Raw genomic sequence first — 21,919 nt, 5'->3', positions numbered from 1 at the left:
GCTGGGTGACGGGGCTGGATGACTGGGGTGAGGGGCATGTCTAAGAATACAACTCCATATCTGCTGCTTATGTCAGCTGGTTGGCCTTGCCTGCCTCTTCCAGAAACATCTCCCCACTTACTCACTGAGGAAGTGGAGTTCCATTCTGCAGACTCCCAGGGTTTACTCTCCGCTCCTGGCTTGATGTTTGCAAACTGGGTTGGAAGCACGTGAATCAGTCAAATTAGCAGCTCCTGTTCATTGTTGTTGCTTTCTACAGATCTGCTGAGCCACAGTCATCCTCATGAATCTTTAAAGCAGACAGGACAAACTGCTAGCAGGCAGTGTCTATGCTGTTTTCTGTGGGTCAGTTTGACACAAGCTAGACTCATCTCAGAAGCAGGACCCTCAAGTGAGAAAATGTCTCTCTCATCAGATTGGCCTGGAGACAAGCCTGGGATTGATGTGGGAGGGGCCAGCACACTGTGTGCTGTGCTGTCTCTGGGCAGGTGGTTCTGGATGCTATAAGAAAGCAAACTGTGCAGGCCACAAGAGAGCAAGACAGTGAGCGGTGTTCTTTCGTGGCCTCTGCTTCAGTTCCTGTCTCCAGACCTCCCCTGACTTCCCCAGTGATGCAGTCAAAAGATGAAATAAAGCCTTTCCTTTCTGTGTTGCTTTCGGTGATAATGTTTTATCATAGCAGTGGAAAGCTAAGACTGTACCAAAGCACAGCCAGAGCACCAAGAACTGCCTCCGCTGCCCCCAGCCAACTGCTCTGGTGCCCCTGGTTATTTTGGAAATCTCTCCATACCAAGGCTCCAGGTATCAGGACCACGCCTTGTGGACCCCACTTAGATGTCACTGTGATAGCGCTGTGTTTATAATATGTTAAAATTCTTTTCAATTATATAAGTCAGGCATGCTTTTTTTTTTGTAAAAACAAAAGGCAGTGTCACCTATTTTGAAAGAGAAAGTTACTATAATAGAGCCTAAAAGCACATTTTTCAGTCATATTCATAATCAAATATATCCCTCATTTAATTGATGCCACACAAAGAGATATCATTTTGCCAGTTTTTCATGCAGCCTGAGTCTTGTCCTTGGAAGCTGGCTATGTGTCCTGATCAGTGATGCAGCGTGGAGAGGAAGAGGCGCTGGGGAGAGGTCATAGTTGCTTCCAAAGGCCGTGACTTTATTTTTGTTTATTGATTGATTTTTTTTTTTTTGCCATGCTAGAAGCTGGGTTTTGTTAATTTGTTGACTTTTTTGAGAACAGTCTCTCTGCATAGTCTGGCTGTCCTGGAACTCAGTCTGTAGATCAGGATGACCTTGAATTTGTAGAGAGCCCCTGGCTTCTGCCTCTGGAATTTTGGGATTAAAGGCATGTTCCATGTCCCACCATACCTAGCTCCAAGCTGTTTTGGGGGGTTGTTGTTGTTTGTTTGTTTGTTCTTTCAAGACAGGCATTTTCTGTGTAGTCTTGGCTGTTCTGAAACTTGGGTTATAGATGAGACTGGCCTCGAACTCAGAGATCTGTCTGTCTCTACCTCCCCAATGCTAGGATTATAGGCATGTGCCACCACTTCCTGGCTTTTTTTTTTTAACAGTTTTATTTATGTGTCTTTGTCCATGTCTGTGTGTGATGTCATATGTGTGAAGGTGTCTGAGGAGCCCAGAAGGGAGTGTCGATCACTTGGAGCTGAAATTGTAGCAGCTGTGAGGTACCAGACATAAGTGCGGGGGAACCGAACTTGGGTCCTCTGGGTGAGCACCAGAGTTCTTACTCTCTGAGCTGAGTCTCCAGCCCCACAAGCTGTTTTTATGTGGCACTCTTTGTAGGTGAGCCACATCATGACAGGATGTCTGTCCTCTCTGACTGGGAGTCAAGCTGGGTGTATCCGTCAGGGAGACATGGGTTAGAGGCAGTGCGGGTGTCAATTCCTACTGTGTGCTGAATGTTTTTTCTTCCCTCCGAGGAATCTGAAGTCCAGTGAGAAGAATAGGAAAACTCCAGCGAGGTATCTACACAGCAAGGGTGATACTGTGTGAAGGCCACATGACATCCACACGCAGACACCGGCAAATATAAATGAATATGTTGGTACCCGGGGTGAGAGAGAATATCTGAGAACCCCTGGAGCAGAGTCCTGAGAAGGACTAGTTGGTAGCTGCAAGAGACCCAGCAGAGTCAGGGCAAAGGATTGCATAGGCATGGTGACAACAGGAACACACAAGGCTAAAAGATGGGACAGCATCCAAGTTCAACTGTGTGGCCTGACGAAAGCATGTTAGGAGCTTGGGGAATGTAGACAGCACAAGGATGCTATCTTCTATTTTCACAGCACTCTATAGTCATCTCTTTGTCATACACTTTGTCATCTCTTATCTTGATTGGACCATGTCATAGATATGGCACGTGAGCAAGTGGCTTGGCTATAGCCTTGCAGGAAGTCGGTACCTGGCCTTTGGTCCCTGCTTCAGGGGTGATGGGAGCTGAGGGCTTCTACTAGCCTCAGCTGTGAGCCACAGCTACATAAGCCACTGGGGCAGTGCTGGCTCTGGCTGGGCCTCGTGGTGTTTAGGGTGTGGGAACGGTGGGAAGGGAAAGGCCTGAGTGTTTTTCCTACTTCGCTGCTCACCTTTCTCCCTGTGGTGGTGTGGGCTGCTCATCTTGGTCTTTTGGCCTCGGGGCACTCCCTAGATACTAGAGGCGCAGTGCTTTTAGTGCTGGAGGCTGGAGTGAGTGTCCCCTGGAGAGTGGCTTTCTACTATCCTCTGATGGGTGTTGGTGGCTAAGTCCCCCAGCTCTTCCCTCTTCTGTGGGATAGCTACAATGTTTCCAGAGCTGCCAGTAGAATCAAGCTCTAGTTGCCGGTGGATCTACTGAATCTCAGTTGTATGGGATGGAGCTGTTTAACCTCTGTTTTCATAAAAATAATTTATAAATGGTTTCTGTTCAACTTCCAAGAGCTAGTTTCTGCCCCCTTGGGGGCGATATTGCCCTTGCTGAGGACACATCTTTTAGAGAGACTTAATGTAAGAGCAAGAGTCAGAGAAACTGCATGGTTGAGTAAACAATAAAAAAGTAGCCCTGGGTCTGGTGGTGCACGCCATCTCCTTAGCTCCCAAGCTTTATTTGTTATTAATTTAAAAAATTTCTAGTTAAGAGTATTTTATAAATCTGGGCGTGGTGGCACATGCCTTTAATCCCAGCACTCGGGAGGCAGAGGCAGGTGGATTTCTGAGTTCGAGGCCAGCCTGGTCTACAAAGTGAGTTCCAGGATCCAGGACAGCCAGGGCTATACAGAGAAACCCTGTCTTGAAAAACCAAAAAAAAAAAAAAAAAAAAAAAAAAAAAAGAGTATTTTATAGGCACGGGTACTTTGCCTGCATACATGTCTATATACCACACACGTGCAGTGCTCATGAAGACTAGTAGAGGGCATCTGGTTTTCTGGGACTTACAGAATGCTAACTGCCATGTGGGTGCTGGGAATCAAGCCCTAGTCCTTAGAAGACCCAGTGCTCTTAACTGCTAACCCGTCTCTCCTGCCTCTAATTAGGTTTCTCTGTCTCTCTATCTCTCTCTGTCTCCATCTCTCTCTGTCTCTTGATCTGTCTCTGTCTGTCTCTGACTATCCCCCGTCTCTCTCTCTCTCTCTCTCTTTTAACAATCTCATGTATCTCAAACTGACCTAGAATTCACTATAACCTAAGATTCCTGATCCTCCTGCCTTTACCTCCCAAGTGCTAAGATTATGGGTGTCTGTCACCATGCCTGGGTTCAGGATATGTTTTTTGTTGTTGTTGTTTGTTTGTTTGCTTTTCCCTTGAGACTTTTGCACATACTACGCCTGGAAGGAATGTTTTCCTAGCTCTTTTGCATGCTCACTTCTGTGGGAGAGAACACAGCATAGGAATCCCAGTATTGGGACACCAGGCTTCCTGGTAGAAGGATGTATAAACAGACTTGAAGGAGTAGCATAAGCGTGGACACTGTGTCTGGTTAGCCTTCCTTACTTCACTGGCTGAATGGGATAGTCATCCTGCATGCTCCTGGCAACATGAACTATTTCTGACTATTCAAGAAATAGCCCTTAGCTACATGATGTAATTCTCTAAACCTAGTCAGTTCTTTAATAAAGCTGGGTACTGTGGGTGGGGAAGGGTGTACAAGGAGGGCTTTTTCTCTCCATCAGTGAGGAAGGTATACTGCCATGGTGTGTGCTCATTGAGTATTGACAAATTCAAGGATTGGTGGGTAGAATGATAGAAAAATGAGTAGATAGAGAAATGGATAGAAGGGTGGATGATGGATAGATTAGTTGAATGGGCAGATCAGAAGGATGAGAAGGATAGATGGATGGATGGATAAATGCATAAGTGGATAGGTTAGTTGAATGAGAAGATCAGTGGAATGGATGCATGCATGTGGGGTGGAAGGATGCTTGGATGGGTGGATGGTTGGATGGATGCACTCCAGAAGACCATATGGATAAAGTCTGGGAAGGAAGCTCATGTCTCTTGAACATCTACATTTGTCTCCCTGCCTCTTCAGCTATACCTAGACCTAGGTCTGCCTATTGTATTTCACTTGGTCCTCAGGCAGACCCAAGAACCAGGATCAGAAATTCAGAAAACAGCCCATGCCAGAATATCATACTCCAGAAGACTTATCCAACCCTTTCATATAGATCCTCATGATGTGGTAACCCTCAACCATAAAATTATTTTTTATAATTATAATCCTGCTACTGTTATGAATCAAAATGTAAATATCAGGGCTGGAGAGATGACTCAGCGGTTAAGAGCACTGACTGCTCTTCCAGAGGTCCTGAGTTCAATTCCCCAGCAACCACATGATGGCTCACAACCATCTATAATGGGATCCGATGCCCTCTTCTGGTGTGTCTGAGAATGGTGACAGTGTACTCACATACATAAAATAAATAAATCTAAAAAAAAAAAAAAAACAACCCAAAATGTAAATATCTGTGGTTTTTGTGGTTATAGGCAGCCCCTGTGAAAAGGTTGACACTCCCTGCAAAGGGTCATGACCCACAGGTTGAAAAGCACTGGTATAAAGTATCTTACGTCAATAAAGAGAATTCTGCAGTAAAAAGTAAAGGGGGAAAGGGAGACAGGAAGCTTATTTGTTTATTTGTTTATTTATTTAGGTTTTTTGAGGCAGGATTTCTCTCTGTATACAGCCTTGGCTGTCCTGGAACTCACTCTTGTAGACCAGGATGGCCTTGAACTCAGAGGGATCAGTCTGCTTCTGCCTCCTAAGTGAGTGCTGGGATTAAAGGTGTGTACCATTACCAGCAAGCAACATTTTTGTATTACTTTTTATTCAGTTAGTACAGGAGTATCTAGAGAGAAGAAAGGGCTTCATTTACATCTTAACAGATTTTTTTTTCCCTGAGGCCATAAAAAAATGACAACTGGGACTGGAGAGTTGGTTCACGGATTAAGATTACTAATTGTCCTGCATTGCATAGGACCCACATCAGTCACCTCCACGGCACCTTCCAACCATCTGGAATTCCAGTTCCAAGAGACTCAACACTCTTCTGAACTCCTTGGGCACCAGGGGTGGAATGAGAGAGAGAGAGAGAGAGAGAGAGAGAGAGAGAGAGAGAAGACCTGGAGACATACACAGCTGTTTTTGTTTTTGTTTTGTGTATGTGCCTGTGTGTGTGTTGGGGTGTGCATGAGTGCACATGTGCAGAGGCCAGAGGTCAACTTCAGGTGTGGGTCCTTAGAAGCCAAACACATTATCATTCATTCTTTCATTCATTCATTTGTTTGTTTGTTTATCTATCAAGCCGGCTTCCCTCTCTGGGACCTGGGGGCTTTCTGATTGGTTAGTTTAGGTGGTCTGCCCCTACCTCTCAGCTCTGGGATTACAAATGAGCCATTACATCCAGCTTTCTATATGGGCACTGGAGACAGAACACTGATCCTTGTATTTTTCATGACAAGCCTCTCCCCAGTACCCTCTCACTTTCTGTTGTAGTTTTTAGTCTTTTGAGACAGAGTCTCTTTAAATAGCTTAGGCTGATAGGGAACTCAAGATCCCTGCCCGTCTCCCATGTGCCTACTCTATCAGGCTCTGACGAGTAGCTTCTTCTTCAGCTACCAGTGAATGTTGAGTCCATGTTATTTGTCTATTTAAGGTTCAATAGAGACCGTCTATATAATCTCCAAGGAGTGCCATTTTAAGGAACATAAATATGCACAGGGATGATGGTACCTACCTTTAATCCCAGAACTGAAAGAAAGGCAAAGGTGGGCAGATCTCTGTGAGTTGGGGGGCCAGTCTGTTCTACACAGTGATTTCCGGATCAGCCAAGGCTATGTAATGGCAGCAGAGCTACATAATGACACCTGTCTCAAAACCAACCAACCAACCAACCAACCAACCAACCAACCAAATAAAACAAGAACAATAACAATAAGTAAAAGCATAAAGATAAAATGAGGGAGTTAGGTAGTTGGAGAGGCGGATCAGTGGCTAAGAACTTGTATTACTCTTGCAAAGGTCCTAAGTTCTGTTTCCGGTAGCCACATCAAGCAATACACAGCCACTTATACCTCAAGCCTAGCAGGATCCAACATCTCTAGCTTCTGCAGATACATGCACACATACACACACACACACACACATATATATATATACATACACACATAATTAAAATAAATGTAAACAATAAATACAAAGAAATATCAAAAATAAAATGTTTCTGTGTGAATGAGAGCGCATACCTTTAATCCTGTATTCTGAGGCAGACAACAGTGGATTTCTGTGAATTTGAGGCTAGGCCAGCCTGGTCTTCATGTTCAGTTCCCAGGATAGCCAGCCAGGCCTACAGAGACAGGACCTGTCTTAAAACAAACAAACAAAATATAAAAATAAAAAGGGAGATGGAAGGAAAAAGAAATGCTTGTTTTAGGAATGAACCGGTTCCTTTCATTTATAATTAGCTATTTTTTTTCCCTCAGCCTACTGCTTTATGACTCATTGAGTTCCTTATAAGGAACACCAAAGACATATTTAAAAACCTGCATCTTATAAATAGCTCTGTATAAACTAGGAATTCCCTAAGTAAACACAAAGAAGTCACTTGAGTGTGAAGCATGCGTATGGTTCTGCGGGGAGGAGCCGGTGAGGAGGAGACGGTGGGGAGGAGACGGTAAAGATGCTGCCGAACCAGGAACACTGGCAGGTTAAAGACGGGCGGGGTGGGGGTGGGGTCTGTGAGAGGAAGGGAGACGTTTGCAGCACCTCCAGAGTTAACTATGCCCCCACCCCCAGGGTAGGTAGATGAGTGCAGAAAGGTGGTCGGTCAGTGGGCAACATCAGCTGATCGGCTAAGAGTCCCTGAAGGCTCTTTTGGATTCTTAGGGCATTGTTTAGTTTCTGCCTCTGAAGGTTTAAAGCAGACACTTGAGAGGATTCAGGATATATTTATATTACAGAGCTTACTGAGAATTAGGTATTATTTACAATGTTTTAACGACATTTCTGGGGTCTGGAGAGATGAGTCCGCGGTGAAGAGCACTTGCTGCTCTTGCAGAGGATCCTGGTTCAGTCCCACATCGTGGCTCACCACCTTATCTCCAGTTCCCGAGGACACAACCTCCTCTTCTGAACTTGGTGGGTACAGAGTGCACATACAGACATTCAGGAGAAACATTGACAAGTCAAATAAAATACTAAATCTTTTCAAAGTTTTACATTTATTTATTTTGTGGGTGCTTATGGGGGAAGGGGAAGGCCAAGAGATACACCCTACAGTGCATGTGTCATGACACACATGTAGAGACCAGAGGATAACTTGGTCAGTTCTCTCCTTTCCTCTCCTTTCATCAAATGGGTCCTGGGGATCCAAGCCAGTCTGTCAGGCTTGGCAGTAAACACCTTTACCCACAAGCCACCTTATCAACCCTTATTGCAAATTTACAGGCACTGAACCTCTTATCTCTGTTTTCTTTTGTTGTAACAAAATATCTATGACTGCAATTAAGACAAGGGGTATCTTTTGTCTCACAGTTCTGAGGCTGGGAAATCCAAGGGCATAGCACTGCTGCAGGCCTGGTACAGCTCTCTTTCATGGCTGTAGGCAGAAGGACAAATACACAGGTTTGGAAGGGATGACCACAGGGCCAACGTGGCATTGTCACAACCCACTCTCACTATGTCCCTATTTAGAACAGACCCATTCTCTTGAGAGAGGCATCAATCCCTCTTGAGGACATGGTCACCACACAGGTCTCACTTCCAGACATATTACAATGACAGTACAATTTCAACATAGATTTTGATGAGGACAAACTATTGCCGAACTAGCACACTACTTTATCCTACGAGCTGACATTATGACTTCCCACTGTAAAGCTGAAGAAACAGAGCTTATGTTACTTGCTGAACCTTAGAAAATATAGTTCAATTGGAATTCTCTCTCCTCTCCTCTCCTCTCCTCCCCTCCCCCCCTCCCCCCCCCCCTCCTCCTCCTCCTTCTTCTTCTTCTTCTTCTTCTTCTTCTTCTTCTTCTTCTTCTTCTTCTTCTTCTTCTTCTTCTTCTTCTTTCTCTCTCTCTCTCTCTCTCTCTCTCTCTCTCTCTCTCTGCCTCAGATATGCCAAAGCCATCCAGGACTTCATAGTGATAGCCTGTGTTTGTCTCAAACAACAAAAACAGACTGGAGAGTCCCCTCACTGGGTAATATGTTTGCTGCACAAGCGTGAGAACCTAACTTTGAGCCCAGCACCCATGTTAAAAAAAATTAGAATTAGGTGTGATAGCATGATGTTGTAATTCCAGCACTGGGGAGGCAGGGACAGGAGGATCCTTGGGCTTTTCTGGCCAGCCCGTCTCACCTAAGCAGCAAGCTTCAGGCCAAAGAGAGATCCTGCCTCAAGAAACAACTCTTGCGATTCACCTTTGTGTTCCATACATGTGCACAAACATGCACCCGCATGGATGGATGGAGAACACACACACACCACACACATGCACATACACATACACACACACACTCACGCACACACACACCACACACACACACCACATACACACACACACACACGCACACACACATACACACACGCGCACACACACACCACACACACCACACACATACACACACACCACATACACACACACACACACACACACCACACACACACACACACCACACACACACACACCACATACACACACACACACACACACACACACACACACCACACACACACCACACACATACACACACACACACACCACACACATACACACACACACCACATACACACACACACCACACACATACACACACACACACACACGCACACACACACACCACACACACCACACATACACACCCACACACACACATTCCAAGTAAGCAAAAAAGAGCAATCCTGTCTTCTGAGCCTCAGCTTGCTGGTTTGTTTGGGGCAGGGCCAGCTGCCCCTCTATAGCCAAGCTGTCTGCATCCCTCAGCTCATTGCTTTAAAACAGTTATTTTATTATTTTTAAATGGTATCTGTGTGGGTGTGGGTGTGTGCACACAAGCACAGGTGAGTTCCCTTCAGAGGCCAGAAGAGGGCACTGTTCTCTTGGAGCTAGGGTTACAGGCACTTGTGAACTCCCAGATGTGAGTGCTGGAACTCAAACTTGGATTTTCTACAATCAGTTAGCACTTTAATGCTGGGCATAGAGGCGTACACCTTTAATCCCAGCCCTCTAGAGACAGAGGCAAGAGAAGCTCTGTGAATTTCGTGTCAGCCTGATCTACAAAACCAGTTCCAGGCTAGTCAGGGATATAGCATTAAAACCTGTTTCTAAATAAATAAATAAATAAATAAAAAAGAATGAGTAAACCTAAAAGGGCCATGAACCCTCTTAACTACTAAGCCATTTCTCTGGCACTATCTCATTGCTTTTAAAGCTAATTTCTTGTCTATTGCTCAAATATAAGATTTTAAAATCAAGCGGTTACTTTCTTTGTTAAATTCTTTCAACTTTTGTATCAATTATCTTTCATCTATCTATCTATCTATCTATCTATCTATCTATCTATCTATCTATCTATCATTTATTTATCTATCACCTACCTATCTATCATTCATCTGTCTGCCTGTCTGTCAATCTGTCTGTCTATCTATCATCTGTCTATTGATGGGAGTTTGATGTGGGGGACAGGTGCATGTGCAGAGACTGGAGACCAACTTTGTGCTATTAGTTCTTTCCTTTCACCTTTTACCTGGTTTTCAGGAATCAAATTCAGATCTGTAGGCTTTTGCAACAAGGGCTTTACCTGTTGGGCCATCACACCAGCCTTCTACTACTGTTTGTATATACTCTCTGTACCTTGGTCCCTCTGTCCTGTCAATATTTACATTCTCGCCTTTCCCTCCCGGGCTGTGAACAGCTCTCAGGCAGCCACTGTGTCTCCCTTGGCTGTGCTGGCAGGGTCTTATCACAGTCCCTGTAGTATGTGACATGCTTTGCAGTGCTCACGGAGTGAACGGAAGGGTGGCATCTCTGATTGCTGGTGCTTTGTTGTGTTGGTTGTATCTTTCTGAAACCCAGAGGAAGCTTGGCCTGGAGCCATCAAGTTGATAACTACCTTACTGCAGACTCTGTGGCGTTAGGTTGCAGAGCAGAAGACTGTATCATGTGCTCTGCCCCTAGAACTATACCATAGAGATATACCATGAATGCTCTTCTATAGGCATCCTCCAGCTACTTTTCTTCACAGCAAAGAAAAGTGCCTACTTTACTAAAGTGCTTATTGAGAATTAGATTTTATTGCAAATACTTGTTAAAATTTAGGGAGTGAGAGGAGCTGGCTCAGTGGTTAAGAACACTTGTTGCTCTTGCAAGAGGGGTCGACTTGTGTGCTGTGTGTACTTTTGAATGCTTTAGGCTGCAGGTATACAAACTTAAGATGGAAGCCATGCATTCATTTTTAACTATTATTTTTCTATGCATGCAGGATGCGAGTGTGTGGGTGCACGTGTCGCAGTGTGGATGTGGAAGTCAGAGGGAAACTTCGGAGTTGCTTCTCTCTTCACCCTTGGTTCTGAGGATTGAACTTGGGTAGTTGGAATTTCTTGGCAATCACTTTATCCATTGAGTCATCTCGCTGGCCCCAGGAGTAATTAATTGTGTTGGACTAAATTAATAATGTCATGTTTTAGGCATCTTATAGCTACTACTTCATGTGTGTAATGTATGTGGAAGTACATGTGTGTGTGTGTGTGTGCATGTGTGTGTGTGTGCTCACAGGTGCATGTGTGTGGAGACCAGAGGCTGATGTTTGGTACCTTTCTTGAGTGCTCTCCACCTTATTTTTAACATGCTTGTCCACCGAGGCCAGAGCTCAGTGATTGGCTGGCCAGCGAGTCCCTGGGATCTTCCTGTGGCTGCCCTATACTCTTAGCGCTGGGGTTAAAGGCATGTCTCTAAACCCATGTTTTACCTCGGTACTAGGGATATGAACTCAGGTCCTCATGCTTGTGCAGCAGTCCCCAGTCCCCTTACTGACTGAGCCGTCTCGCCAGCCCCAACTATCTCTTTGAAACCTCAAAGTATCCCAGAGACAATGGTATTTTTATCCCTACTTTACAGATACTGACAATGAAAGTAGGGAGAGAGGTACCTGGTGCAAGTCTACACAGCCAGAGTGTAGTAGAGTGGTAGAGCTGAGATTCTTGCCCTGATACATCCTGGCCAAAGAGCATGCTCATCCTACTGTGAGTACTGCCTCTGCAGTGTTAAGAGCATGTTCATCCTACTGTGTGTACTGCCTCTGCAGTATAAGAGCATGCTCATTCTACAGTGGGCACTGCCTCTGCAGTGTAAAGATGGAAACAGTCCCCTTTTCACCACCAAGACCAGGAGGATCTGCCTGTCTATGGGCCACGATGTTTCCCCTCCCTCATTTTCATATGCATGTGTTGTGTCCTGTGTAAGAATGCACATATGCATGGCTTTGTTTTGTTTTGTTGCTTGTTTAGCACCTAAGTGCTCAAGCACATTGAGGCCTGAGGTTGACGTCTTCAATCATCATCTCTGTCATTTTCCACTGTACTGCGACAGTCTCTCAAAACCCAAAGCTTGCTGATACAGCCGTGAGCTTTTATCGTCAAGAAATCTATCACTGAGCAAGATTGCATTGGTCAACTTTGAAAGCATCCTGAGTGGGGAGGGGAGAGCCCTGCTCTGTTCTCTACTAAACCTTCATCTACAGGACCTAATTACACATCAGCAAATGCTTCAAGTGCATACTCTATGCCAGGGCTAAGAATTTGCTCTCTCTCTCTCTCTCTCTCTCTCTCTCTCTCTCCCCTCTCCCAGAGTTTACATCTGAATGGTTACTGTTTGAAATTCTGGCCAAAGCAATTGAGTTGGGCTTTTGATAAACAGCATAGTGTATCAGGAAAGAGGAATAGGAGGGTGCAGGACCAGCTGAAAGGCACAAGCACAGTAAAGGAGACCTAGAGACTTGTCATTTAAAGTTGTCAATGTAACCAATGACAAAAAGCAACCGGCATTTAATTAAATTTATTCTCATAGTTGCCAATAGGTCACCTCTGAAAGCTATAGGTCCTCATTGCTGCAAGCATCCAAGAAGAGGCTGCTCGTGATTCAGGAATGCTATTCAGAGAGACTGTGGAGCTGGGGCAAAAAGCATGGAGCCTTACCCCCATGGTGACTTCAGGCAAGCTACTATGCTCCTGTCTTCATATGTAACCAGGGGAAACATATCCCTCTAGGGATGTTATACGTCAGTGATCAAGTATTTTATTGGCAACTCCTATGGAGCTGGGATATGTGGCTTTTACACCCTTTTAGGAATATGATTCTGTGATTATACATTTGGCCTCTTTGGGTCCATTGTACATGGGTTCCTACCCAAGTGTCTTGGCTAGGGGATGGTGGGACAGCCTCTGTGGACCCCCAGATTCTCTTTTCTGGAACCTGGAAGGTTTTATGAGGTGGAAGAGGAGCATCCAATTCTTCTAGTAGGGATAACTTTCCGTGCTGAGCCAATGGTTCTTCACTTCATTTCATGATGGTCGTAATCCCCAGGGGATTTGCAATTTTCAGAGACATGCCTTCAGACCTAAAGGCAAAGAGATGAAGAAAAGAAGCCCTGGGGGTGTGGCTAGGTGGTTCGAGGCTTGCCCAGCTAACTGGAGGTTCTGCACCATGAAGACAAGAAAAACAGGGACGTGTGTGTGTGTGTGTGTGTGTCCGGGGTACTTAAAGAGCCATAACCAGGGCATAATTCTGTGAATATCCTCCTTTTATGAACAGCTAGTGCCCCAAGAGCTTCCTGAGCAAATAGGCTCTGCCAGTGGGAAATGTGATCTGATTTTTCCTCTTCCTTTGCCATGAAAATTTTCCACTCCCACTAGCAGCTCTTTTGGCTCAGAGCCAAGAGGCAGGAGCCTCTTTTCCTACTTTTCCCAGAGGCCCAGAAGTGGTTCCAGAGCTTGACTTTCTGGGCCTCCCTGATGCCACTGCAGCATGTTGGTGTCAGAGGTTTTATTCAGCCCAGGCAGAGGCCTGGAGCCTTCCCTTTCCCGTTAAGGTCTGTGCTATTGAAAAGTCAACCAGGGGACTCTTGTGGGAGATGAAAGGGGACCCTGGGTGTTAGAATGGGTTGTAGATATAAAGCACCAGTTTCGGACTTTTGTCTTCAAATGGGTGCTACATTTTGGTTTGCTTTTTATTTATCTGTTTTGAGAAAAGTTCTCACTAACACATCCTGGCCTCAAACTCACTATATTGGAGGATGACTGTGATCTCCTGATTTTCTTGCCTCTACCTTTTGAGTGTTAGGACTGCAGATGTGTGAGACCACACACCCTGTAGCCTTGGCTAGCCTGGAACTCACACTGTACACCAGGCTTGCCCCAAACTCAGAGATTCACCTGTCTTTGCCTCCTGAGTGCTGGGATTAAAGGATGTGCCACAACCACTTGACTTGTTTGTTTTATTTCTGAAAGAAGGTTTTACTATGTAGCCCTCTCTGGCCTTGAAGTTTGATATGTAGACCAGGCTGACCTTAAATGTGCAGTGAGTCACCTGCCTCTGCCTTCTAGTGCTAGCATTGCAGGTATACAATACCAGACACCTGTTTGTTTGTTTGTTTTGCTTTTGAGATGGAGTCTTGCTAACACTCTTAATCACTTACTAGTTCATTATTCAAGCAACTTTTTCATGCCTTGACTATATACTTGATTTTTATAATAATTGTATATTAATTGTCAGTCACCCCTGCCAGAATGCAATGTCTGGCTATATTCCCAGGGCTGGACCAAGAAGGCCTTCAATAAATGTAGTGACAGATTAAATGACTGAGTGGCTAGTTTGGTGAGAGATAATAAACACAATTCTTTCTGCAAGGGAAAGGGCTAGGGAAGGTGGCATGTTGGTGATGTGAGAGCCTTGAGCTGGGGTACATAATCAGAGATGAGACATAGAAGAGGGAAAAGAGTCGAGGGGACCAGATGGATACACTTGAGCCTGGACCAGGACCAGGTCACTTTATATGGACAGAGGAATGCCATAGAAATTAAGCAAACTGGAATAATGACAGAGTATGAAAGCCAGTGTGGAGGGGCAGACCTGAAATCCCAGAACTCAGGTGGCAGAAGCATGAGATATCTGTGAGTTCAAGGCCAGCCCTCTCTACATAGTAAATTCCAGGCTAGCCAGAGCTGCATAGTGAGACCCTGTCTTTAAATAAACAAAGTGTGTGTGTGGGGGGGGGTAGTGTTCTGAGCCTGGAGTTCCAACTAACCACTGGGTTTGGGATCCAGTACCACATGGAACTGTGGTCCCAACTCTACTTGAGACCTGCAGAGTCAGTCCCCTTCTCCTGCCAGATCACTTATCACTGAGCCTACCCATTTTGTCAATATGGGACCGCTTAGAGTCTGAACCCAGAATTGTAACCAGAACTTCAGCGATCCTTCCAACTATGCTGATCTGGGGACCAGCTGAAATTTGAATCCTGAAACTCAGAATGTCCCCAAGACCAAAAGCCAAACATCATTCATCTGGTGCACAGCTTGACAGATTGGGGTAAAGACAAAGAGTCAAACACCCACTCAACAAAGTCAATATCCACACTGGGATCCCATGTCAAAACCACAAAGGTAAACAACAAAGACAATATGCCTCCTCTGGAAACCAGCACCTATTATAACACCCCCTGAGAGATCAGCTTAGCTGAAGCACAAGAACTTCGAAATAGGAATTATGAATATGTTCAATGACCTTAAGTGGCTATGAAAAAATGTCTGAATGAAGACTATGAAAACAATTGAATGAAATAATGAATACAATTCAAGATATGAAAATAGAATTTAACAAAGGGATAGAATGGCTAAAGACAAGTCAAACTGAAGTAAAACCTGAATTGAAAAAAGTAGGAAGTGAAGGCTCGATGCCCCAGTGTAGGGGAATGCTAGGGCAGTGAGGCAGGAGTGTGTGTGTGTGTGGGTGGGGGATAGGAGAGCACCCTCATAGAAGTGGGGGGTAGGTGGGATGGGGGTTTGCAGGGGGGAAACCAGGGGAGGGGGGATAACATTTGAAATGTAAATAAATAAAATAACCAATAATTTTTTTTTAAAAGGAAAAGAAAAAGCAGGAAGTAACACAACAAGCTCAGAAGAAAGCCTCACCAACAGATGGAATGAAATGGAAGAGAAAATATCAAGTCTTGAAGACAAAGTAGAAGAAATGGATCAATCATCCAAAGACTATGTGAACTATAAATTAAAAATCTAGGCATTCAGGGAATCTGGGACAATATGAAGAGACCAAACCTATGAATAATTGATATAGAGGAAGGAGAAGAAACTCAAGTGAAAGCCACAGAAAATATCTTTTAACAAAAATCATAGAATAAAAATTTCAAATCTAAAGAAAGAGACTCCTATCAAAATGTATGAGGTATACAGAACACCAAACAGATAGGACCAGAAAAGAAACTCTCTTTGGCATATAAGCATAGAGAACAAAGATATGGGTAAAAAAAGAAGTCACCTAGAAAGACAGGGTCATTAGAAGAGCCTCTCAGTGGACTTTCAATAGAGATTTTGGACACCAGAAGGGCCTGGGCAGACATTCTACAAGTTCTGAAAGATGACATAATGCCAGCCCAGACTACCATGCCCAGCAAAACCATCAATATTAATTGAAGGAGAAAGAAAAACTTTTCATAATAAAAACAAATTTAAGGAATTTAAATCTATCAGCTTTACAGAAGGCACTAGAAGGACAACTTCAGTCTGATCAGGTTAACTACATCCAAGAGGACACAATAAATAAGTAATCCCTGAACAGTTTATCAAAAGAAGCCAGGTGAGTGACATTGTATCCCTCTTTCTGACTAGGAAGTTAATTTTGGATTTTTGAGATAGAGTCTCTGAGATATAGCCTTTAGCTATTCTGGTACTTGCTCTGTTAACCAGGCTGGCTTGGAACTCAAAGAGATCCACCTGCCTCTGCCTCCAGAGTGCTGGAATTAAAGGCATGCACCATGACACCTGGCTCAAACTTCTTTTTCCATTTATATATTTATTTGAGGGGAGAGGGAAGGGGAGGGCATACTACTGTACTGGTGTGGAGACCAGAGGACAGCTTTTGAGAGCCAGTTCTCTTCTTGAACTATGAGGGTCTTGGGGATCGAAGTCAGTTTATCAGGTTTGGGGGCAAGCACCTTTACCCAGTGAACCATCTCGCTGGCCCAATAAGCAATCTGGCTGGCCCTGGTCTAGAGTCTTGAGTATTATAAACAAGTATTGAACTATATCCCTGCCTAAGAAGGTTTTGATTCATTCATCTAAGTTATTTTTGGCAGCCAAGTGTCAGCCTCATCAATGACCTGGGACACGGGATGACAAGACAGATAAGGTCCCTAGGTGATAAGAGGGGGAACTTATCAGCAGACAACTTGGTTTGAATCCACTCTTGACTTATTGTATAATCATTGACCATCCAGTGATCGTGTATCAGTTTTTGTGACCTGTAAACCAGAGACAATACTGCCTTTTGATTGGTTTGCCTGTTGAGTTGCAAACTCTGACCTTATCATGTGCACAGCACTCAGCAAACATCAGATGTTAATGAGACTCCTTTGTTCACTTTGTAGCACAGGCTGGCCTGGAACTCACTAAGTAGCCCAAGAAGGCTTTGAATTCAGAATGATCCTGCTGTCTGAAGCCTAGAAATTGCTGGGATTTCCCCCCCTCCCCCCTCCCAGGGCAGGGTTTTGCTACACATGTAGCAGCTGGCCCAAAACTCACAATGTAACCCAGGCTGGCTCTGCATGGATGGGAACACTTCCACTCTTGGCTCTAACATGACTCTTCCTGGGGCTTCCTGTCCCCAGTGTGGAGATGGAGGTGAGAACATGTGTCCGCTTTTTATAGGTAAAGAAACAAAGGTTGGGAAGGTTAAGCAAACTTCCTAAGTCAAAAAGAAGGGGTAGGGGTGAAACTTTGCCCTGTTACAGTAACTTTTATTTGCCTGAAGTGATTGTCATCTCCCAGGTTACTGTAGCCTCAATCTGCTAACCTAGACCTAGTCCTGGAAATTTCTAGCCTCTTCATCTTATCCAGGCTTAGAGCGTTTTTTTTGTTTGTTTGTTTGTTTGTTTGTTTTAGCCTCTGAGACTTACTGAATAAGCTCACCTTTCCAATTCTTTCTGCGCTCTGGTTGGTTGGTTCAGCTCAGCTATCCTGGCTCAAACTGATTCAATCTGACTTCTCTCTCAGCCTCTGACTGAATTGCTCTGCTTGGCCTCAAAATTAACTCAAGCAACCTGTTCTAATCTTCAGGCTCCTTCTGGTTCTCTGGCTCCTTCTGTTTTCACCTGTATAATAGCTTGTTCTCTCTTCAGCCTGTCTCTATAAAACTCTCTTGGTAAAACTGCCTCCCCTGCCCCCCACCCTGCTCTTTTAAGTCACTTTTCCTTCCTGTCTCTTCTTGTAAGAGTTGGGCATGTCCTATCTCTGACTCAGTCTGTCAAATCTTTCTCTGATTCATCACTTTGTCTGCCCCTCAATTAGACATCACTTTCAAACATGGGTGCTTTCTTCTACCAACTAACTTTACTTTTGCTGTTAAAGGTATGTACTAAGGGTGTGTCTATGTTCCAGCTAGAGAAGTCTCATTGCTGGATTAAAATCCCGCTACATCTTCCCCCTTTCTGTTTAAGCTAAAAAGTTGTGCACAGTTTAACTATTAAATCTGAAACAATGATCAGTCCTCAAAATTTAAGTCTGAATGTCCTTAGGAAGATCTGTTGAGGGGATGATGCTTCATAATTGCAGTCCTGATTGTCTGTCTTCAGCAACAGTCCATTTCAGCATCAACGTTTTTTTCCCAATCTGCCTGTTTAATAAATGATTTGTCCTTCTTCAGATGGTTTGCCGAGCTATCTCTCTTGGGATTCAGGAATCACCACACAAACCACTCAGACTCTCCAGTCTGAGTTAAGCAAGAATAGTTTACTGACTGAGCACCCCAAGACTGATAGATCAGGGTCACAACCTAGACTTGGGAGCTAAGATTGGACCCTGAATGTTTTTCAGGGCGTTTATAAAGGCTAAAACTGCAAAAACAGAGCTCAGGTGCAGGGAGTGCTGCCTGGTGGTTGGCTCTGACTCAAGCTCTTTTGGCTAGCTAGACAGAGCAGTTCTAACTGACTTATTCTGAGTAAAGTTTATGGTTGTGAAATTTAAGATTAACAGACCTCAGAACGTACAGAACCTAACAGGGTATGTGGTCAGCTTGACTCTGCTCTAAGTCAAGCTATTTTTCTGTATCATTATTACAGCAACAATAGGAAATGTCTGGCAGGCATATTACAACAGCATGAAATGACTGGCAGGCATAGAACAAAAGGGTTACAGCTATGCTAGGGGTCAGGCCTTAACTCTGTCTGCAGGGTGGGGTCAGCTTTCTGAGTTGTCTGCATTGATGACTTCCTGTCTCTTCCTTCCTTGAGTCATGCCTTTCATGTGCAAGCTTCTCTTACTCAGATTGCATCTTTATCAATTTTGATGGAGCTCATAGCCTTTCATCCTCTGTGGAAATATAGACAAAACCTCTTTCCCAACTTAACACATTCCCTGACTTCCATTCTGATGTTAAACCATCTTTAAAATATACAGGTTGATCTAATTCAGCAATTTTTCCCCCCACAACCCAGTGTCTTTCAGTTAAGCGTATTCCCCCTTTTTATTTATCAAGGTATTATTAGATCTTTATGAATCCACATATAAACTAGACATTTAGGCACTTGCATTTGAGCTGGACTTCTCTTCCATCATCAATAGGCCATCTATCTTGATCTTCGATTTCATTAGGTACCATAGGCTCACAATTAAGCATTTTCTGGACTCTTTAGTTCCTCTGTCTTATATCTCTCAAGCCTTTGTAATGTCATAGCTAATTTTTCTTGTTGTATAGCTCTTTTAAAAATATTTTTCTGCTGGGCGATGTGGCACACGCCTTTAGTCCCAGCACTTGGGAGGCAGAGGCAGGCGGATTTCTGAGTTCGAGGCCAGCCTGGTCTACAAAGTGAGTGCCAGGACAGCCAGGGCTACACAGAGAAACCCTGTCTCGAAAAACCAAAAAAAAAAAAAAAAAAAAAAATTTTTTTTGAGAGGAAATATATAAACATCACAATTGAAAGTAGGGAGGGGTTTATTCCTGTGGTCACAGTTTCCATATAAGTACTGCTATATGGTTTTCAAAACTAACCTTTCTGTCCCCTCAACTCCTACCCTTGGTCTTAAGGGATCTGAAATAAAGTTTCTCACTTTTCTAATGCAGAAAGTCTGTCTATATAATGAAAATCGTCTTTTGGGGTGGGTTACTGTCTCAGAGGCTCCTATGCCATTCCTTGGGCTGGGCTCAAGGTTCCTGCTGCTTTGGAGTTTCTGAGTCTCTTGGTGGTCCAGATGAAATAAAAATCAAAGAACTGACGTTTCCTCTGGAGATAATCGCAGGTGAATTTCCATTCTGCGGCCTTCTGTCAGATGTCTCCTATCTGTGACACTTCAGTCAGATGTCTATTGCTTTCTGCAACATTGGTGGGTTTCCTTCTTCAATAACAATTTGTTGTTCTTCTAACCGTGTTGAGTGCCAAATGTAAATGTAACGTTTATTTTCCTGTGCAAACAAAGAACAGCCTCCTTGAATGAACAAAAGGAGAACCTTCCCGTCGGTCTGCCTCTGGGAGCCGATGGTGTTCGTTCTACGACTCTGCTCTGGAATAAAACAGGGAATGAGGCTTTTGATCTTTGCCTTCTAGTCTCTGGGTGTGGTGGCAAGTAGAGGGGTTGTTGCTTTGAAATCTGAAATATTATCAGAAGGGTGAAATTTTGAGGTAAGGTTTTCTGAGAGGATCCACACAGAAGGGTAAAGAGAGATGGTTAATTCCCAGGATGAAAAACACAACCCGACGCTCAGAACACTTTCACTGCACTCGGGAATCATCCTCAGGAGCGAGTTATCATCGTTTGTTGAGAAAGTCACTTGGCAAGTCAGAGTTTGGTAAAGATGATGGCAGTTCTCTATACCTGCCAATAGGAGAGCTCTTTGCAGGAAGACCAAAAGCTCTTGGTTGCCCTGGTGGTGGTAACAGTGTGAAAAGACCACCCACCATCTGGTTATTTTATTAGATCACTGGAGGAGAGGGAACCCCTTTGCCTTAATAAAATCTCATGTGTCAAGAAGTAATTTGGCAAAAGAAATGGCTCCTCTTCACCATGGTTTATTTCAGGAGATTTCGGGGAACCGTCCCAGGCACAGTTCAGGCTGAAGAACTGCAGAGAACTTCCCAGGTGGGTGAAAATGATAACACTAACTACAAACAGAAGCGAGGCCGAGGCAAATGAACACAGTCTGAAACTGGGAGTTCCAATCAGAAAATAATAGCTTTCTGATTTCCCATGATGCATGTACTCCAGGAAGTCCTCAAACAACTCACATCAGAGAGAGGGGGTGGGGAGGGAGAGGGAGGAGAGAGGAAGAGAAAGAGGAAGAAGAGGGAGGAAGAAGAGGAGATGGCAATTTTACAGAGACGTGTTGAAGAGAGAATAAGCTAGACACCGGCGAAGAAAGAAGGAGCCAGAGAACCAGAAGGAGCCTGAAGATTAGAACAGGTTGCTTGAGTTAGTTTGAGGCCAAGAAGAGCAATTCAGTCAGAGGCTGAGAGAGAAGTCAGACTGAATCAGTTTGAGCCAGAACAGCTGAATTGACCAGTCAGCCAGAGCTCAGAAGGAATTAGAAAGGGGGAGGTTATTCAGTAAGTCTCAAAGGCTGATAATATTCCAGGCCTAGATAAGATTGTAAGAAGGCTAGAAGCTTCCAAGATTAGGCCTAGGCAGATGCAGTAGTAAACCTGGGAGATGACAATTCAGGCAAATAAAAAGTATTGCCCTCTGTCCCATTGGATATCAGACCACTGTGTCTGAAACCAAGCTGAATAGACTTCATGAGATTTCTTCTAAAGAACATTTCCTATATTCTATTGACTCTATTGGTACGGGGTGGTGTTCTTTTTGTCATCAGGTGGTGTCTTAGTTAGGGTTTTACTGCTGTGAACAGACACCATGACCAAGGCAAGTCTTATAAAAAACAACATTTAATTGGGGCTAGCTTACAGGTTCAGAGGTTCAGTCCATTATCATCAAGGTGGGAGCATGGCAGCATCCAGGCTGTCATGGCATAGGCAGAGCTGAGAGTTCTACATCTTCATCCAAAGACTGCTAGTGGAAGACTGACTTCCAGGCAACTAGGGTGAGGATCTTATACCCACACCCACAGTGACACACCCATTCCAACCAGGTCACACCTATTCCAACAAGGCCACACCTTCAGATGGTGCCACTCCCTGG

General features: G+C 44.3%; 1 long non-coding RNA gene across 1 annotated transcript in view; it reads left to right on the top strand.

Moving 5' to 3' along the window:
* LOC147004244 (uncharacterized) overlaps positions 1 to 16,524 on the top strand; it is a 45,689-nt gene extending 29,165 nt beyond the window's left edge. The window contains exon 3 of the long non-coding RNA XR_015047337.1: positions 15,640 to 16,524. This is a non-coding gene — a long non-coding RNA (uncharacterized LOC147004244). The remainder of the gene's footprint in view (positions 1 to 15,639) is intronic.
* Positions 16,525 to 21,919: the final 5,395 nt, after the last annotated feature.

This window comes from Mus caroli, unplaced genomic scaffold, assembly GCF_978045245.1.
Source record: "Mus caroli unplaced genomic scaffold, Mus_caroli_1 scaffold_6, whole genome shotgun sequence".
NCBI lineage: Eukaryota > Metazoa > Chordata > Mammalia > Rodentia > Muridae > Mus > Mus caroli.
Note: the sequence above shows the minus strand (reverse complement) of the source record. Positions and strands in the feature narration are given on the sequence as shown.